Source organism: Seriola aureovittata, chromosome 13 (assembly GCF_021018895.1).
Source record: "Seriola aureovittata isolate HTS-2021-v1 ecotype China chromosome 13, ASM2101889v1, whole genome shotgun sequence".
NCBI lineage: Eukaryota > Metazoa > Chordata > Actinopteri > Carangiformes > Carangidae > Seriola > Seriola aureovittata.
The window spans coordinates 24,683,396-24,699,981 of NC_079376.1; positions in this window are offsets into that span (position 1 = coordinate 24,683,396).

Here is a 16,586-nt window from a genome sequence, read left to right on the forward strand (position 1 = left end):
AAAATATGAACTACTACTACTGGGTAATGTATTGGGTTTTGGCTAAAAAGTGTTTTGTGAGGTCACACTGACCTTGACCTTTGACCACCAAAATCTAATCAGTTTGTCCTTGAGTCCAGGTGACTGTCTGTGCCAAATTGTAAGTTCTGTCAAGGTGTTGCTGAGATATTGTGTTGATGAGAATGGGACGGACGAACGTACAGGCGGATGCACAACCCAAAAAAATACGCCTCTGGGTCTGAAGGTCGCCGTCGCTGAGGCATAAAAACAGAACACGTTTCGGATTTTCGATTCTTCATTTACCTTGATGACAGCTCTGCACAATATTGACATCTTGTATCTTAACGAATTAGTGGAATTTCTTGCCCTCTTAGTGTTTGAGACCAACAGTTGTGCTGTGTCATGAGACTATTATCTCTGATCTATTATCTGTGCGCGCAAATGTCTATATGTATGACTTTATTTGCTGATTATCTTATTATTTTGCTCTTTAGTTTTCCACTGGTTTGATTCAGTCTTTGTTTTGATCATCTCTAATTGACATGAGTCAGCTCTAATGAGGCTCATCAGTTCCACCTGCACTGGTCTCATAGAAATACCTGAGGTGTTGTATGGTTTGTCCACAGTAAAGAAGTTGTTTACATCCCTCTCTGTGCTCAGCCATGTAAGTTAGTGAAAGTTGAGGTTATTTGACGTGGGGTTGCTCGAGGTGCTTATCCACAGTCAGTGTATTACCTGCAGTAGATTCAGGTCAGTGCTCTCTGAGTGTGGAGAAACAGGCAGGAGAACTGGCACAGAAGCTGAGCGGTGAGGTGCTGTGGACGGGGACAGCAGAAGAAAAATCATTTTAGCCACTTTAAATGCACAGTATGTAACTACTGCTAAGGGTCTCTCAATCAAAAAAAAAAAATAACGCCGTTGGGTGACATTGGGAACTACTGTGGGATCGTGGGAATTGCTGTCTTCACCACCATTGCCATCAGCTTCTCATCCAGTTAGGGTTCCTTCAGTGTCAGTCATTCAGGAGATGATTATAACCAGTAAATACACTGAATAGAAAAATTTAAAGGTTCTGTAAATGATCATCACTGCCACTAGATGTTGCAGTTGACCACCAGCATCTCAGACCAAAACAAATGCTTCGTTGACAGCCCAAACCCCCCCCCCACCACCACCACCACCACCACCACCACCACCACCTTCATGTTCTTAGTCAGCAAGGTCATATAAAGCTCAGTGAAAAAGGCCACTTAACACATGAGAAGCTCAACTGAATAGTTACTCTGTGAACATAAGCCAACAGTTAGCCAGTTAGCGACATTTGCTGATCACATTCATAATGAGGGTAACAGCAAACAGCTAACGTTATCATGTCTACTGTAGCCATCACTAATGAAAATACACATGTAACATTATGAAACCATCAAGTTACTGACACATGGAGAAGAAAAATCAGTTCAGATTCAGGCTGGACCCTTTAGCAGCTCGTATGCTCCATGGTCAGACTGGGACAGAAATTCAGCTTTGGCCTGATCCACTGGGACCGGCTGCACAAATGACACTGATGGAGCTGCTGTAAATGTTAAAAACGTCATGGTTGTTTTGACGGTCCACCAGCTGACCAGGATCTGAGCTGGTAGCCCTCATGACCAGTCCACCTGTGCTTTGGTCTCATCTCTTTCTAAGTCTTCTTTTTATACAAGAACTTGGCTTTTTAATTCAGTGGAGGAAATTCTGGAAGGTCACTTTCACCTGAACGCTGTGTACTGAACTGTGTCATCTCACCTGTGGACGGAGCGTGTGTCTTTAAAGACACGTGGAGGGCCAACGTTTTAACAGGAGGGACTCACGTGCACGTTATAGACCGCATTCCAAAACAAAGACATGAGAAACTCAGATTACAATTTACACAGAGGGGGCACGGCTTTGTTCTTTGCTCAGGACTCTATTAATCCACTATATCTTTTAAAAAAAAACTCAGCTTTACTCTCTGATAACTTAAGATCATACTTAACATCCGATGACTAAAATCCTTCATCTGGTTAAAAACAACCAAGGTGTAAGAATTTTAATGTGGCTTAAAAATAGATAAAAGTCGTAATTTTGATGCTTCTGGCAGACAAAATACAACGATATGATGTCACTGAAAGGCGACCAAATGAAACGTTACCATGATTAAAGTCACAGATTTCTCTGGTTTGAAAACTGATGGAAACATTTGGGATAATGTAAGAACACAACGCAACAATGTATAGAACATAGGTCTGGTTCTTTTTACAGATTTTTAATACAGTGTGCAGGATTAGTGCGCTTATGTGTAGGAATATGGCCGTTAAAATGTAGTCCAATAGGAAAGATTACATTACATATTAACAAATCTCTCCATACTATTAAAAGAAATACCAGTGTCCTGATACTTTCCAAGGATGTCTGTGTGGGACAGGATTACAAAACTGCTGGGACTACCTGCCAGAAGTTTTTTCTGTAAAAAACATATTAAGCAAAACAATTTATAACTTATTCTCTGTTTTATGAGCCTGAGTGATGTAGCAGCCGTCCGATACTGTTAACTGATGTTGGGTCGTCACAGATACATCAACACAGAAAATGCACAGCAAGTCCTAATATGTCTGTCTGTGTGTGTGTGTGTGTGTGTGTGTGTGTGTGTGTAGATGATTTCCTCTGACAGCTGATTTATGCAGTGTTAACTCTGTTCCACTCTGCAGCTTCAGTTTGAGGTGAATTCAGTGCTGCGATTCCTGGGGCTCAGCATATGACATGGATGTTGAGATATTTTTTCTTTCACGATTGCACTGTAGATCGTCTTTCATTATGTACATCACATGTTGCTTTTTATCTTTGTAATAATGAATTCGGGATTAGAAAGCAAAACGCATTAAAATCCTGCAGACATGTTCATCTTCATTGAGATTTCAGAACAAACTGTACACTTCATAGCTTCTGAAACAGGCGGACTGAGAGCTGCTCAACAACTTCCATTTTCAGACAGTGGAGGACAAGGTCATATCCACGACCAGTGATCAAAAGGTATTCATTAATGAATAGCGTGCGAATGAAGAAGAGAAGTTTCCATATTCCGCAGAGCTGTCGAAAGTCCATGGCTGGCTCTGAATAGAGAAGCAGCTGTGACATAATGCCCCTGTGCTCGTCCGTAATTACAAGGACGTGTTACCGTGCCTCTCTCTGCTCCTGCTGCCTCACTATTGATCACTTCAAATGCTTCAAGTGACCGTGCGGCTGCATTTGTCTTCCAAGGCTGAACACGTGAGCCCTGGGCGGTCAGCATTTAGATACTGTTGATGCAAATGACCTCGGGCTGTAGCTGAATTGCTCCCAGGTACAGACAGTAACAATGGATCTAATTTACGTATCACTGCAGCTTAGGTGAAAATATTGCAATATGAGTATGGCATTTTTTACTATACTGACACACTGTATGTCACATTATGGAATTGTTTTAAATTAAAATTTGTTTGGAATCATTCATTGTGAAAATCATTTTTTGACATACTAAAAATGATCATATCTTAAGTTGTTTAATTATTCCATTTCCAGCCCTAATTGCACAGTATACATGTTTTTTGACTTCACCAACAGTCAACAGTTGATTTCAGTTTTTTTGCCGTTAAAGGTCCATATAGGTAGATGTTCATGTGTAGTTTGATTATAGATCAGGTCTAGGTTCTATATTAATACTGTGAAAGTATCAAAGCCTCAGTCCACAGAGAAATGCACACAGCCTGTATTCAGAAACTGAGCCTTAACACCAGCCGTCAGGACTTCTGGAACTTTGTGATGTCACAACAAAGTAGTCACCCATTCTCAGTCATGCCCCAAGCCCCGCCCACCTGTACCCACCGTCCAGCCATTGCAGGATTTGGTGTCTCTGAATGTTTACCGGAAATCTGCTATATTTTTAGTGGATCTCTCCGAAAACAGTCAGCCAATCAGAGGAGAGGCTCAGAGCCTTGTCGCTTCTAAATTGGCTCACTGACGTGTTGAGGTGGGTGGGGAGGAGTCAGGTGGCTGTGAGGCTGGACAGTCGGGGGTTACAGGAGGGCAGGCAGAGAATGAATAAATGCAAGAATGAACTGTGACAGTGAAGCCATAATTTTTTCCAATGTCAGGTGGATTTGAATCCAACCTCCCTGCCTGTCAACATGGGTATAGATGGGTGACAATATTAAATATCTGTAGTACACATTATTGTTTCCTGTTTATTTAGTGTGCTAACATACTATAAAACATTTTAAGGTGTATATTCAGGATGAGAACAGCCAAACAAGAAATTATGTTTTCATGTGTATGAATCATTGTGGACAGCAGAATTGTTTAAATCACTACATTGAAAATAAACAAAGCTAAAAAATGACCACACACTGACCACAGAGAGTTTTTTAGAATCCAGCTCCCCTATGTCTGAAATGCTAATTCTCTGCCGTTTGCTGCAGTGCTGAGGAGTGGCTCCTAGAAGACCAAAGGCTGCACCATAAATTACTCTGTGACAAGGAATCACTAGCGAAATCACCTTGGAGCCCAGCACTCACTGGATATTAAGGTGGAAGCAGTTATGCCAAAGTCAAACGAGGAGCGGGGAGGAGGATGGATTAGTCTTTGCAAAAAGCTTCTACTCACCCACAAAGCTCAAATTAAGGTAACGGGAAGTGTACAACAGTCCGGATACCTGCTCCCGCTTTCACTGCATCTCTGTGGTGGAGGTGAATCTGACAGATCTTCACATATGACCCCAGGTAAACTGTGGGAAATGAATCCCATTAATGGCTGGTTTCCAAATATAGTCATTGATTGAATCATAATGAGACTACGCTAGCAGGCCAAAGAGCTGCGGCTGTGATTAATTAAGCACAGAAAATTCAAAGGTGATACAATGGAACTGTAATTTACTTTCAGTATACAAGTCAGCAGTGTCTTGAAGAGAATATTAAAGCATCTATGAAAGTTCATTGAACTTGGAGTAATGCCTGAAGCTAACGGAGAATGTTGTCTGAGTCCTAATGCCTTATCCTTTCAGACACATTGTTTAACTTTAGAGCTACAAAAAGAGATTTTGATGTTGCAGATGGAACATTAAAAGATGAAACATGAATTGGAAATTAAAAAACAACTTGAAGTTGAGAGAATCCACCAGAATTTAGAGACATATCGTTTGTCTGTGGTTAGAGAAGGCGTGTTGTCAGGTGAGGGTCCTTTCTTAAAGTGTGTTATAGATTTTGTGCATGTAAATGGTCTCCAGAGTCACAAGGATCATAGTTTACATCAAAGGGAGAAACTCAGTCAGGGTTAAAAACACAATTCTTTCCTTTATATGAAACACCTCGTTGGGGGTCCAGACGTACTTCCTGGTTCTATTGACATCAATACTTCTTTTGGTGCTGCCTGCCTGCAACCTGGACCCCCCCCCCCCCCCCCCCCCCCCCCCGCTTGGCACGCCCCCACACAAAGCACAGCACATAACTACTTATGGTGAAGAGTTTTCATTAGTTTTGTAGCCGTGCTGAAAAGACAGTGTTCTCAACTGCCTGCAGAAAAATCTGCTTCAGAAACCACGCACAGTTAGACGCTTCATTTTCACAACAGGTATTTCTGTAATTCACACTTCACACTCAGGCTCACAGCCCGTCAGTCTGCATTGTTATTGTGGATTTGCGTAACCCCGTTACTGTGATCTGATCATGTGAGTAAGAAGCAGCAGCAAAGATGGTTAAACGTTTGTCAGCGTTGACATGCTGTACCTCCTTAGCTCAGGTAAGTTGTCCACAGTTTAACAGCTGAGTTTATTTTTCAGTAACTATGCGCACTAATGTTAAATTCATTCAGATTTACTGGCCTTAAAAGAGCCTTGCGCTCTTAGTGCAGTATAAAATCTACAGCAGAAGAAAACTTATGTCTTTTCAGAACATTAAAACACGGAAATCTTTTTTAGTCGACACCAAGAATGAAATAATTTACACTTAAAATGGCCACAATAACAGGTCCTCTTTAATAACTTGTGTTTATACCACGGTTTAATGAATGGTTTGTCGAATACCTTTTTCACATTGTTTGAACATGTAGCCAAGGCTATGTGTTGGCCTGAAGCCGACTGTGCTCTTATGCTCCAGTGTGTCGTCACAGGGGAAACGCAAGGAACTTATTCATCTTTGAGCACTGAACACAGGATAGCAATAGATGTGCTAAAAAATAAAAAAAATCTGCTGTGCTTAAGGCATATGACCTTGTGCTGGAGGCGTGTTGCCAGAGGTTCAGATCCCGGAAGAAGAAGAATGGTTAAACATGCATGTAGAGATTTGTCAAGACATTTTAAATCAGTGGTTAACTGCGCTCAATGTCACCTGATGATTTTGGAGCAGTTGAAGAATTGTCTCCCAGAACAAGTTGCAACATATATCACAGAACAAAAAGTTATGTCTGCTGCTGAGGAGCGGTGTCAGGGAGTGCTCTGTGCATCACAATGCTTTTGCAAGGTGAGGAAATGGTTCTTATACTGTTTTGCGACATGCAGCGATCAGAAACCTGACTTTAAAGGCGAGTGGCAGTTCGGACACTAGTAATGTTTGTAATTATTGTCACGAGAAAGGCCGCTGTAAAGCAGATTGTGCTGTGTTTAAGGCAGTTCCTCCCGTTCCTTTGCATAAGATGTTCCTTGCTTGTGAGCTCATTGAGGGGGAGGTGGCTTGTTGGCGTACGGCTGACGTTACCTGTAACCATAGCAGTTCTAAAGCTAATGGGGACAAATGTGATAAATTAACGATTCTGAACACTGAAGGTCCCAAAACTGACCAGATATCTTTGGAGAGTTTAGCTGGGAGCGGGTTGAAGAGCCTCAGTCAGTTCTGCAGAAGACGCTTGGAGATGATTGTTTGTATGTAATCTCATGTATTTTGCTGCAGAAAAAGTCTGAAAGCACATGCCGTTTCTTAAGTAAACCAGGGTACCGACCCCTTTGACCTTTGACTACTTTTGGTGGTAAGAGTTGCAACTGCATCCAGGTAGATAGAGCTGTGTTTTAAAATCCCCGGTACAGCTTTGAACAGGGCCTGTCGCTGCGATGAAGGAGCCAGGACCAACGGTAATCACTCCCCAGGAGCAGCTGAAGTTGACGGACCGCTGTGTCGAGCAGTAAATACATCAGCACCAAGGTAACGAGAAGATGATGTAACGGATTGATGACAGTCAGATCAGAAACCTCCATCCTGTGAGACAGAATCAGGTCGAGGGTGTTACCACTGCAGCGAGTAGGTTCACGCACAAACTGCACCGGAAAGGCTTTACCCCGAGGATCAGATGCCTTAATCAGGTGAATATTGAAGTCACCTATAATTAGCATCTCATCAAAACAAGTAACAAGGTCTGAGATAAATTCTCCAAATTCTAAAGATTGTGAGTGAGGGTCAGGCGGTCTGTAGGGTGGTGGGCTTCAAGGTGGAGAGGTCCGCATCTGTCGTCTCGAACCAAGCAACTTAGATTAACACAGTGGCCCCACGTTGTTCAGTAACCCTAGCAACATGTGCTGTGGTACCCTCAGTTGGAGAAGCTTCATTTAATGGTGAGAAAACATTTGGTTTATGCATATAAACCAGTCACATCCAGGTTATGCTGAAAAATCGGATCATTTATCGGTAAACTTAGAAGTCCTGATGTCTATAAAACCAGACGCTCAGGTCTTTGTGAGGCTGGGGTTGTTCAGTAACAGAGAGCTGCTAGTAGATGATGTCTGGGATCAGACATCTTGTGTTTTTAGTAGAAGGATCTGGTGGCCTGGGAGGAGAGTGGGGATTCATTTGTGATCATCTTCGATATTGTTTAGTAGGTTTTTTATATTTCTGTGATTCACCTATTTATGCAAGATGTTTTGGGAACTTGTGAGTAACACAGTGTAGACCTGACTGTTACTGTTAGTCTGCACTGAAATAGAAAAATCAGTCTGAAGGTTTAGGACAGAAAATCTGAGAGTTTAGTTGAGTGGCTCATTTTAATATCAGTCCCAGTATTTATTCCAACAAAAAGCTGCACCATGGGGTGCTGTCCAGAAACAAATGCATTACTATAGGCAGGTCACTCAACAGTGAAATTAGTAAAACTCCAGAGGTTCTGCTAATGCAAAGTGTGAATAAAATTACCCTGAGGCTGACTTGGCTCCAGTTCCTCACCAGCCTTCCACACTGTGCCTTTCTTCCTGTCTTAGAGGGAAAATTAACCGCTGCATGAATACGCTCTTTATGGAGCTCTGGCGAAGACAGTGCGTGATTACAATACTACACATAGGCTTCACAATTAAGGGTGCGAACAGTGAATTTGCAAATGAGTTTGTAAGCTCCTGACTTGTTTTACAAGAAGTAATTCTGACGTTTAAGGTTCAATGGACCAACAACTGCACAAAACATAATGCACTTTTTTAAACTTCAAACTAAAGAAGACAAAGCTTCGAGGCACAATTTTACTTTCCATTGTGTTGGTTATGGCAAACACAAACAAATGGGCTTTTATACACATACTGTATGTTCCGTCAAGGGTTTTGCAGTCGAGTCCAAAATATATAGACCAGAGTGAGGAGTCCAGAGCCAACACAAAACCAAGTCATGAAGCAAAAAAGTTAAATGTGATCAGTCCTCTTCCTTAAATTTTAAACCTTTTCTCAACAAAACAAAAAGTAGATCTTTGGTCACAATACAGTTCAGTCACACACTACAAAAGCACGAGGGAAAACAGGTAAACTGCAACGATACTGGCACTGAAGCAACGCTGCAAGAACGCAGCAAAAAAAAACAAAAAAAAAATCACAATCAAAAAACACACGAGGGATACAACAAGAGAACGCTAGAGCGCTACCGAACGACAAGGAATCATCTGGCACAGGAGTGGACTCATGACCAGGAAGGTGATTTACAGAAGATTGAACCCAGGTGTGCCTCGCCTGCCAGAGACCGGCAGAGAGAGCGAGAGTGACACACACACACATCAGAAAAAAAAAAAGAAAAGCATATACACACATAGAGGCAAAACAAAACGAACGCAAAACCAAACCACAACAGATTCAACACAGGGTTAGATCCATTACTTTGAAAGTGTCTTTAATGGTCCACACAACATAGAGTTAAAACTACACTTTGTCACGGTATAAAATATTTAACACTTTAAAGAGTTACAGCAACTCTCTCCATAGTTGAGATTTAACACAGGTCAGTGAAACACAGTGAGTTAACACCATCAGTCGCTGCCACATTTAAACTATAGAGGAGGTCAAATTTAACTCTTGTACAGTTTATTATTTATAATCCCCAATTCCTCTCCCACACAGTGCAATATTATTACTATAGCCTGCTACATTACACTATGTTCGTACACTATGTACAGTCGAGGTTCAGTGATTGCCTTGGCTTAACTCCCGTACATTCATTTGAAGAGGACAAACTTCCACAGGATGTAAAAAGGACAAATCAAAGTGTTTTCATTCCACAGTCTTGCATTGTCCTATTACAGTAGTATTCAAAGTTACGTTCTCCTAATCCACGTGCTGTATCACTATCGCTCCTTCTAACTTTTCCTCAACTGATCCAAAAAAAGTGACAGTAACCTTCACCACTGTTCTAAAGAAAGTTTACTGTTACCTTTTGAATTATTGTAATTATTGCAACTTGAATTAAATCAAATGATTATTGACTGACTTTTAACTAATTACTATTTATCTATTTATTCAGTGAGATCACTTATTTTGACTCAGTTACATGAAGTATTAAACAAACTACTACACTTATTAATTGAGCTTAACATGTATAAATGTGTTTTGACTCCCACACATTATCAGAATATTATTACAAAGAATAAAAAAAAAAACATCAATTCAAAAAGCTTTGTAGTTTTAGGCACACCACATATAACACAACATTGGCTTTAAAATAACAGCTTGTAATAATTGACAACCAGTCCTCAATAGCACAGGTCACAGGTTCCTCTTTTCAGAACCTGAGCCTTGAATCTGTGAAGAAGTGAAGTCGAGAACCACCTCTGTCGCTTGCACATGAATATCACTTACAAACTCTTCCATTGAGCCGACCTTTATCACAGTGCTCTCAGCAACTGAGGACTTGAAGGCTCATCATCTTAATTTTTGAGTGTTCACATTGTCAGTGGTATTTGTTGAAACAGTGTCCTTGGGAAAATGAATAAGGTGTTTCTTGAATTCTTAGTAAGTACAAAAGTAATGATGAACAGCCCAGCTGTCCACATTTAAAACATAACGTCTTACAGGTAACACGTCATCTGTTCCCAACATATCTGTGTCCAAGGATGTGTATCGCCTCAGATGTCGGTGTGTAACAGTCTTTGCTCTGAGCTGGTGTGACGTGAGGACTTTACTCGGCGCTCGCCACGTTGATGTCTAACGCAGAGGTTTGGATGATCATGGAGAAGGTGTGGAGGGATTCATGGTAGTTTAGATGAAGCGTGCCTTGGAGAGCTCATCAAAAGTTTCCATGGGTGTCAGCGCCTTGCAAGGGGATGTCTTTGTGGACAACAATGACATAGCTCCTGTATATGTTGTTCTTCAAGTGCACCAACACAGGAAGGAAGGGCTGTCCTGGCTCCAAACTCCCAAGGGAAGGCTCAACAAAAAGGGGTCTGGCTCTGGGTTCAAGCAGCCGGCTGGTGGTTCAGGAGTCAGGTCGGGATCCGCTTCCTCTTACATCCAGACCGTCAGACAGCAGTCTCTTCCTCAGCTGCTGTAACTGACTCTACATACTAATGAAGTCCTCAACCCACACTTTGACCTTGATGAACTTTCTACAAGTTTAAGTTGAAACAGTGTTAAACTCTTGATTTAAATGTAACCGTAAAGATTTTTTACCTTTTTGACATTAAATGCAGCACGAACAGAGTCGGATAATAAATCAAATAACAGCAGTGAAAGTCGCCGCAGTCGGTGTGAAGGGTTCAGAGATGGACTTGCATCAGGGTTTTTGACTCACATGTGGCCACGAGCCTCCCTGTTGTTTACAGACTGATGTGACAAACAGCAGCGTAGAAGCAGTGATCCCTCAATCAGGTTCAGCTTAAGAGAGGGACGGTTTTAAAGGCCACGTATTTCCATTAGCTACACAGGAGAACTCAGGGCTCATCAAACACATTCGACACACGCTCTGACACATTACCCGCCCTCAGAGGGTCTGGGTTTAGCCCCAGACCATGTCAGCTCTCGGAAATGTCCCTGGCTGCTGTCAATGGTGATGGAATCCGTGCTGTGTAAATTTGTGCATTAAAGCTCCGTCTTTTCCTCGTCTCCTGTGTTGTATTTTAAGTGTTGATCCATAATTAGATATATTTGTGATTTTAAGAACCAAAAACCATCTCAGTGTAGTTTTACATCTCCTCTCTCAGGCGTCTCTCTGGAGGAACAGGTCGGTGAGAAGATAGGAGGCTCTTCGGCTCTCTTCTGATTGGCTGACTGTTTTTCTAGGGCTGGATGGTGGTTCCAGGTGGGCGGGGCTTGGGGCATGGCATGGTGACTTTTTTGTTGTGACATCACAAAGTCCTGACGGCTGGTTTTGAGGCTCAGTTTCTGAATACAGGCTGTGTACATTTCTCTGTGGACTGAGGCTTTGATACTTTCACAGTATTAATATAGAAGCTAGACCTGCTTTATAATCAAACAATATCTTTATACTATATAAAAATGATTAAATATACTTATAAAACCTCTCTTTAATCTAACTGATTGATTTTGTTTGGAGTAAAAGATTTTCTCTGTTGAGCTGCTGGAAGACTTTTAATGTAAAAACAACTTGACAGCAGGAGTTTCTTTGACAGTACTTTAACAGCAAACAAAATGTGATTAAAACTCATCAGTGAGTGAGTTTACAGTCATTATTTAAAAAGGGAAAGTCACTGCATCCACTTTGCTGCTGCTTGTGGTTCAGCTGCTGAACAGTGACTCAGTATTTGTTGCAGATGTTTCATGTTTACAGCTCAACAGGACGGAGAGGAGTTATGTCTTGAGGAAGGGTTTCACTGACAGAAGAGTGAATATGACTGGGAACTGTATCTCTGTTCAAAAAAGTAAAAAGAGTGGAGAGGATGACGTGATTCTGTTGTGGTACTGATGGAGTCCGAGCTTTTTATGCTGAATGCATAAAGACAAACAAGTGACCGTGGATGTGTTGAGTGTAATAAGATTATATAGAACTCCAGTGCAGCACAGGGAGACTTCTGACTGAACTATGGGACAATATAATGTTAAAGTAAAGTCTGACTCTACTATAAGCTTGTTTTAAATAAAGGTCAAAGAGATTCTAGTCTGTTTGATTCTAACACATCCTGAGGGTAGAACTGATGTTAGAGGGATTTTAATGTGAAACACTTTCACAGGAAAAGTTTATTGACAGTAAAGAGCAAATAAAAAAAGCAGTAAAGTAGATGCTAGTGAAGAAACAGACTGAGAGCAGCAGAGTCATAAATCACACGTGATATGAATTAGTGTTCGGGAATTAGCTTTTTTTTATTTTTAAATAAAGGTCAACATTTGACAATTCACAGTATTGAGACTGTCGTCCTGAAAAAAAACCAACAACAGGTCATCTGTGCATCAGGTTATTATGACCCATAGTTAGGTGAAAGTCCGGTTCACTGCCGGGACACTCTGTCCACCCGTTTATTATTGTAACCATGACAACCAAGGTCCAACGCACCTGCTGCTGTAGGGGCGCTCAGAGGGATGGAAAATAACTAGTTAGAAATGTCAAGGACAGTAACAACTGTAAAAAGTAATATCTATACATGGAATACAAATAATGTTCCTGCCTGAGGGATAAACGGTTTAAGTTCATTCTGCAGCCACTAGGTGGTGCTTATTCTGTTTTGTGTAATATGGCCCTCATTGCTTACCATCTTCATCCCGTAGGTGGCCATTTTCTTTTTTCTGGACACCTTGATAGAGACCATATTGATCACTTAAAGAAGCATCATCTGTAAGCACAGCTTTAATAAGGTGTTTATGCTTTGTGTGAATGGAGGTTAGGTCATGCTTTTTGTCTCATGTGCTGTTCATTGCCAGTCATGTCACCTGTCGTGTTAATGGCTTGTGTTAGCTGTATTTAATAGCATGTATATAAGATAGGCGTTATGAAACAGTACATGATGAATATGCATATTAATGAGGCTTATTGCGCTCGTTAATGTTTCATTTTCTTCTTCATTATACATTCATGTTCACTTACTGTCTATATAAAGCGAGGGTGCTCAATGAATCCATCATTCATCGACTACGGTATGTTGAAGGAGTTATAAATAATGAAATAAAAAGTGTAGCTTGACTTAACATGTTTCTTCTTTATGGTTAACTTCAACTTTTGTAATTTGTAGTTTTCTTTAACACGTCCTTTTTTCCTACCATCCCTCTTCAATTCTACTTTCCCCACTTCTATCTCCAACATTAGCTGGTTCCCAATCTGTGTTCTCTGTTCTTGTGTTCTTGTGAAACGTCATCAGTCACAGCCCAAGTACTGTTCCAATTCAAAGTCCACATCCAGCTCAGTGCACATGGAATAACAAGAAGTGTTCTCGCTCCGCTCGTTTTACGGAGGATGCATCGGTATGTGACTTGTGTGGACTTGGGACAGTTACGTATCCCAGAATGCATTTGGCACCACACCACACGACAGCAATGGCGGAGGAGAAAACTCACAGCTGTAAGCTATAAAATTGGGAAGTATTACTGTTTCTGTGTTGGCGATAATGATTTTTTTTAAACTTCAAATATGTGGTTGATTTGTCAAGATAAAGGCGACTTAAAAATCTGATGTTTTTGGAGATGTTTAATTCCCACTAGCAGGACAGCATTGTGCCTCACTAGCTGCCTTTAGTCAGTGTTGAAGACATCCCGCAGAGGACAGAAAGTCCTTTTTGAAAAATGTCGCTGGCACTGATATCTCTCTAGGTGTTAAACACGAGATCTCATTTTTTTTTTGGGGGTATATCCAACAGACAATGGACTTTGGTCCCCGTGTCTAAATCTATATAATCTCTTCATGGGCAAATTGGTTTGGATGAGAGTAAAGTTAAGGTTATTAATTTATATTGTTAATCAAATTCATCGTTGTAGTAGATCGCCGTCTTTGTACTTTGGACCGCTCTGTTCGCTTGTCTTAATCCTCTATTGTACAAACTTGTTAAATTTGTTATAATGTCTATTATTGTGCATTAAAATGAACTTTTTGCATTATTTTAATTAAGGGACAACTAAAACTGGGTGGGAGTGAGTATTGATTATTGATTTCGAGAGTTTGTATCATATATTAATGGGTAGGGGTCGGAGCTGGATTTTGGTAGTCGCCATCCACAATAATTAATACCTCAATGAAGTGATAATGTGTCACTCTTGTTTTTGTTTTGCACGGGGACTTTGTTGCCACTTCTGACCTGGCATTAACTGCCAAACAGGCCAAAAAAGAAGTGGAACAACATGAAGGACAAATACAAGGTAATATGCCTGTCTATGCTTTGTATTATATGTTGCCAAATAGAATAAATTCATTCAAACATTTCACAGTGTAGTAATAAATATCCTCATTTCAGGATCTTAGGGACCGACCCACAGGGACAGGGGTAGAGGCCGGCAGTGTGACTGCTGCCACCTGGCAGTGGTACAGTTTAATGGATGCTGCGCTCTGGGGGGCAGCACCCCTGCTTGTTGCAGCAGACTTGACTGCCAACCTAGGTGGCGCTGTCAGCACACTGGCCTCTGGCCCCTCTGCACAAGAAGCCAGCCACAGAGAAAAAAGGCCTGGACTTCCTCATGGAGCAGGCAGAGAGGGGCAGAGAGACGGAGGCAGTAGCAAGAGAGGAGGAGAGGGAGAGTGATATCTGTATCTATTTGAGAAATTAGAGGAGAGGTTTTAGATAAAAGACATTTTTCAATTTATTCTTAAAACAACAGTATCACCTATATTTACAAAAGATATTTCAAAGTCAAATAGAGTTACTTACAATTTACAGTCATGCAGTTACATTTGATTTGTCCAGAACAAGAAAAACAAGATTGCAACAAATAAACATATACACATATGTACACATCTATCTATTGATCTATCTATCCATATGTCCTAATCTAATCTATCCTATGTTTTAACCTATCCTATGTCAAACTGTAAGTGAACATCTGGAGAGCAATTTCCTGTGTCATCCACGCTGTCATCTGCATCTGGGCCTTCTTCTTCTTCCTCCTCCTCCTCCTCCTCCTCCTCCAGGATATCATATCATGTCATATGTTGTAGAGGATGCAGCAGGTGCCAATCACCTTTGGTGTGAAGAAAGGCCAGATCTCAAGGGCCCTCAAAGAGATGGAGCGCCAGCGGGTTTTCAAGATGCCAAAGGTGCACTCAGTAATGCTCCTTGCCTTTGCATGGTGCCTGTTGTACTGCTTCAACTTGGCCTGTTAATCAAGATTCACATAGGATGTATAGTGTATTTCAAAGTCAGCTGTGTCTCCGGAGGTGCGTGTGTGTGTTTGTGTGTGTGTGTGTGTCTTTAATGAGACAGAGGGAGTGTTCTTACTTGCTAAAGGCTGATGGTGTCGTTATGGCAACAGGACGCTGCAGGCACAGGTATCCTCCATCTCCTAAAAGGAAGTATCCAGTTGGTGGATACTGGGCCTGCTGGTGCATGGGCAGCGCAGGAGAAGAGCGTCATGTACAGATCCTGGATTGCCGATGTACACGTCCATCAATGTGCCGTTCGCATCACAGATGCCTCGCAGTGAGGGGAAAAGTTTCCTGTTGATGTAACACTTTTACTGTGGTTCTACAGGAGGAAGAATCTGGATGTGGCAACCCATCGATAGCACCGGCAGCACAGCTGAATGCAGGATGACCAGTAAGCCGGCCCCCACCTCCTCCATCATCTCCTCTGGTTTTGGGGAAATGAATAGCTATGTGGAGGAAGGTCAGCATTAGACTGTGACCAGCACGGTCTGTCTCATGGCTCCATCCATGAGATTTTTGCCAGGGGAAGCATCCTGGATAGCCTGAAGGCTGGTCTCAGGTCAGCTCCAGAAAAAGACAAGGCAAGGACATGCACACGGTTGTTGATTTGTGCATACCTTTTCTAGGGACTAATAAATTATATTTAAACATTATTTATTAATTTGTGTATGTATTATATTCAGTTTGTGTTTTTAATATTGTGTTGCTGTTTTGAATATTTATTAAATTACTAAATGAATTAATTATTACAGTCTGTCCTGGTTATTCTTTACTGATGTAAATGACACAGATGAGCCACAGGTACTTCTGACATTGATGTATAGTGAGGTGTGTGCAGCTGGAAGGCTGTCACACTCAGTCTCAACCACAGACACTAATCTAAAATCTAATCTATTTCAATCATTAAACTATTAGAGATATTAAACCTCCTCTTTACCTGCCAGTTTATTAGGTACACCTTGGTAAAGCTAATATAATGTATTACAACAGCCCTGCAATAAATCTGAGCTCAGCAAATGTATGTGACTTTTTCTATGTAATCTAGTTTGAGATGTGTTTGTCCATCCCATATGA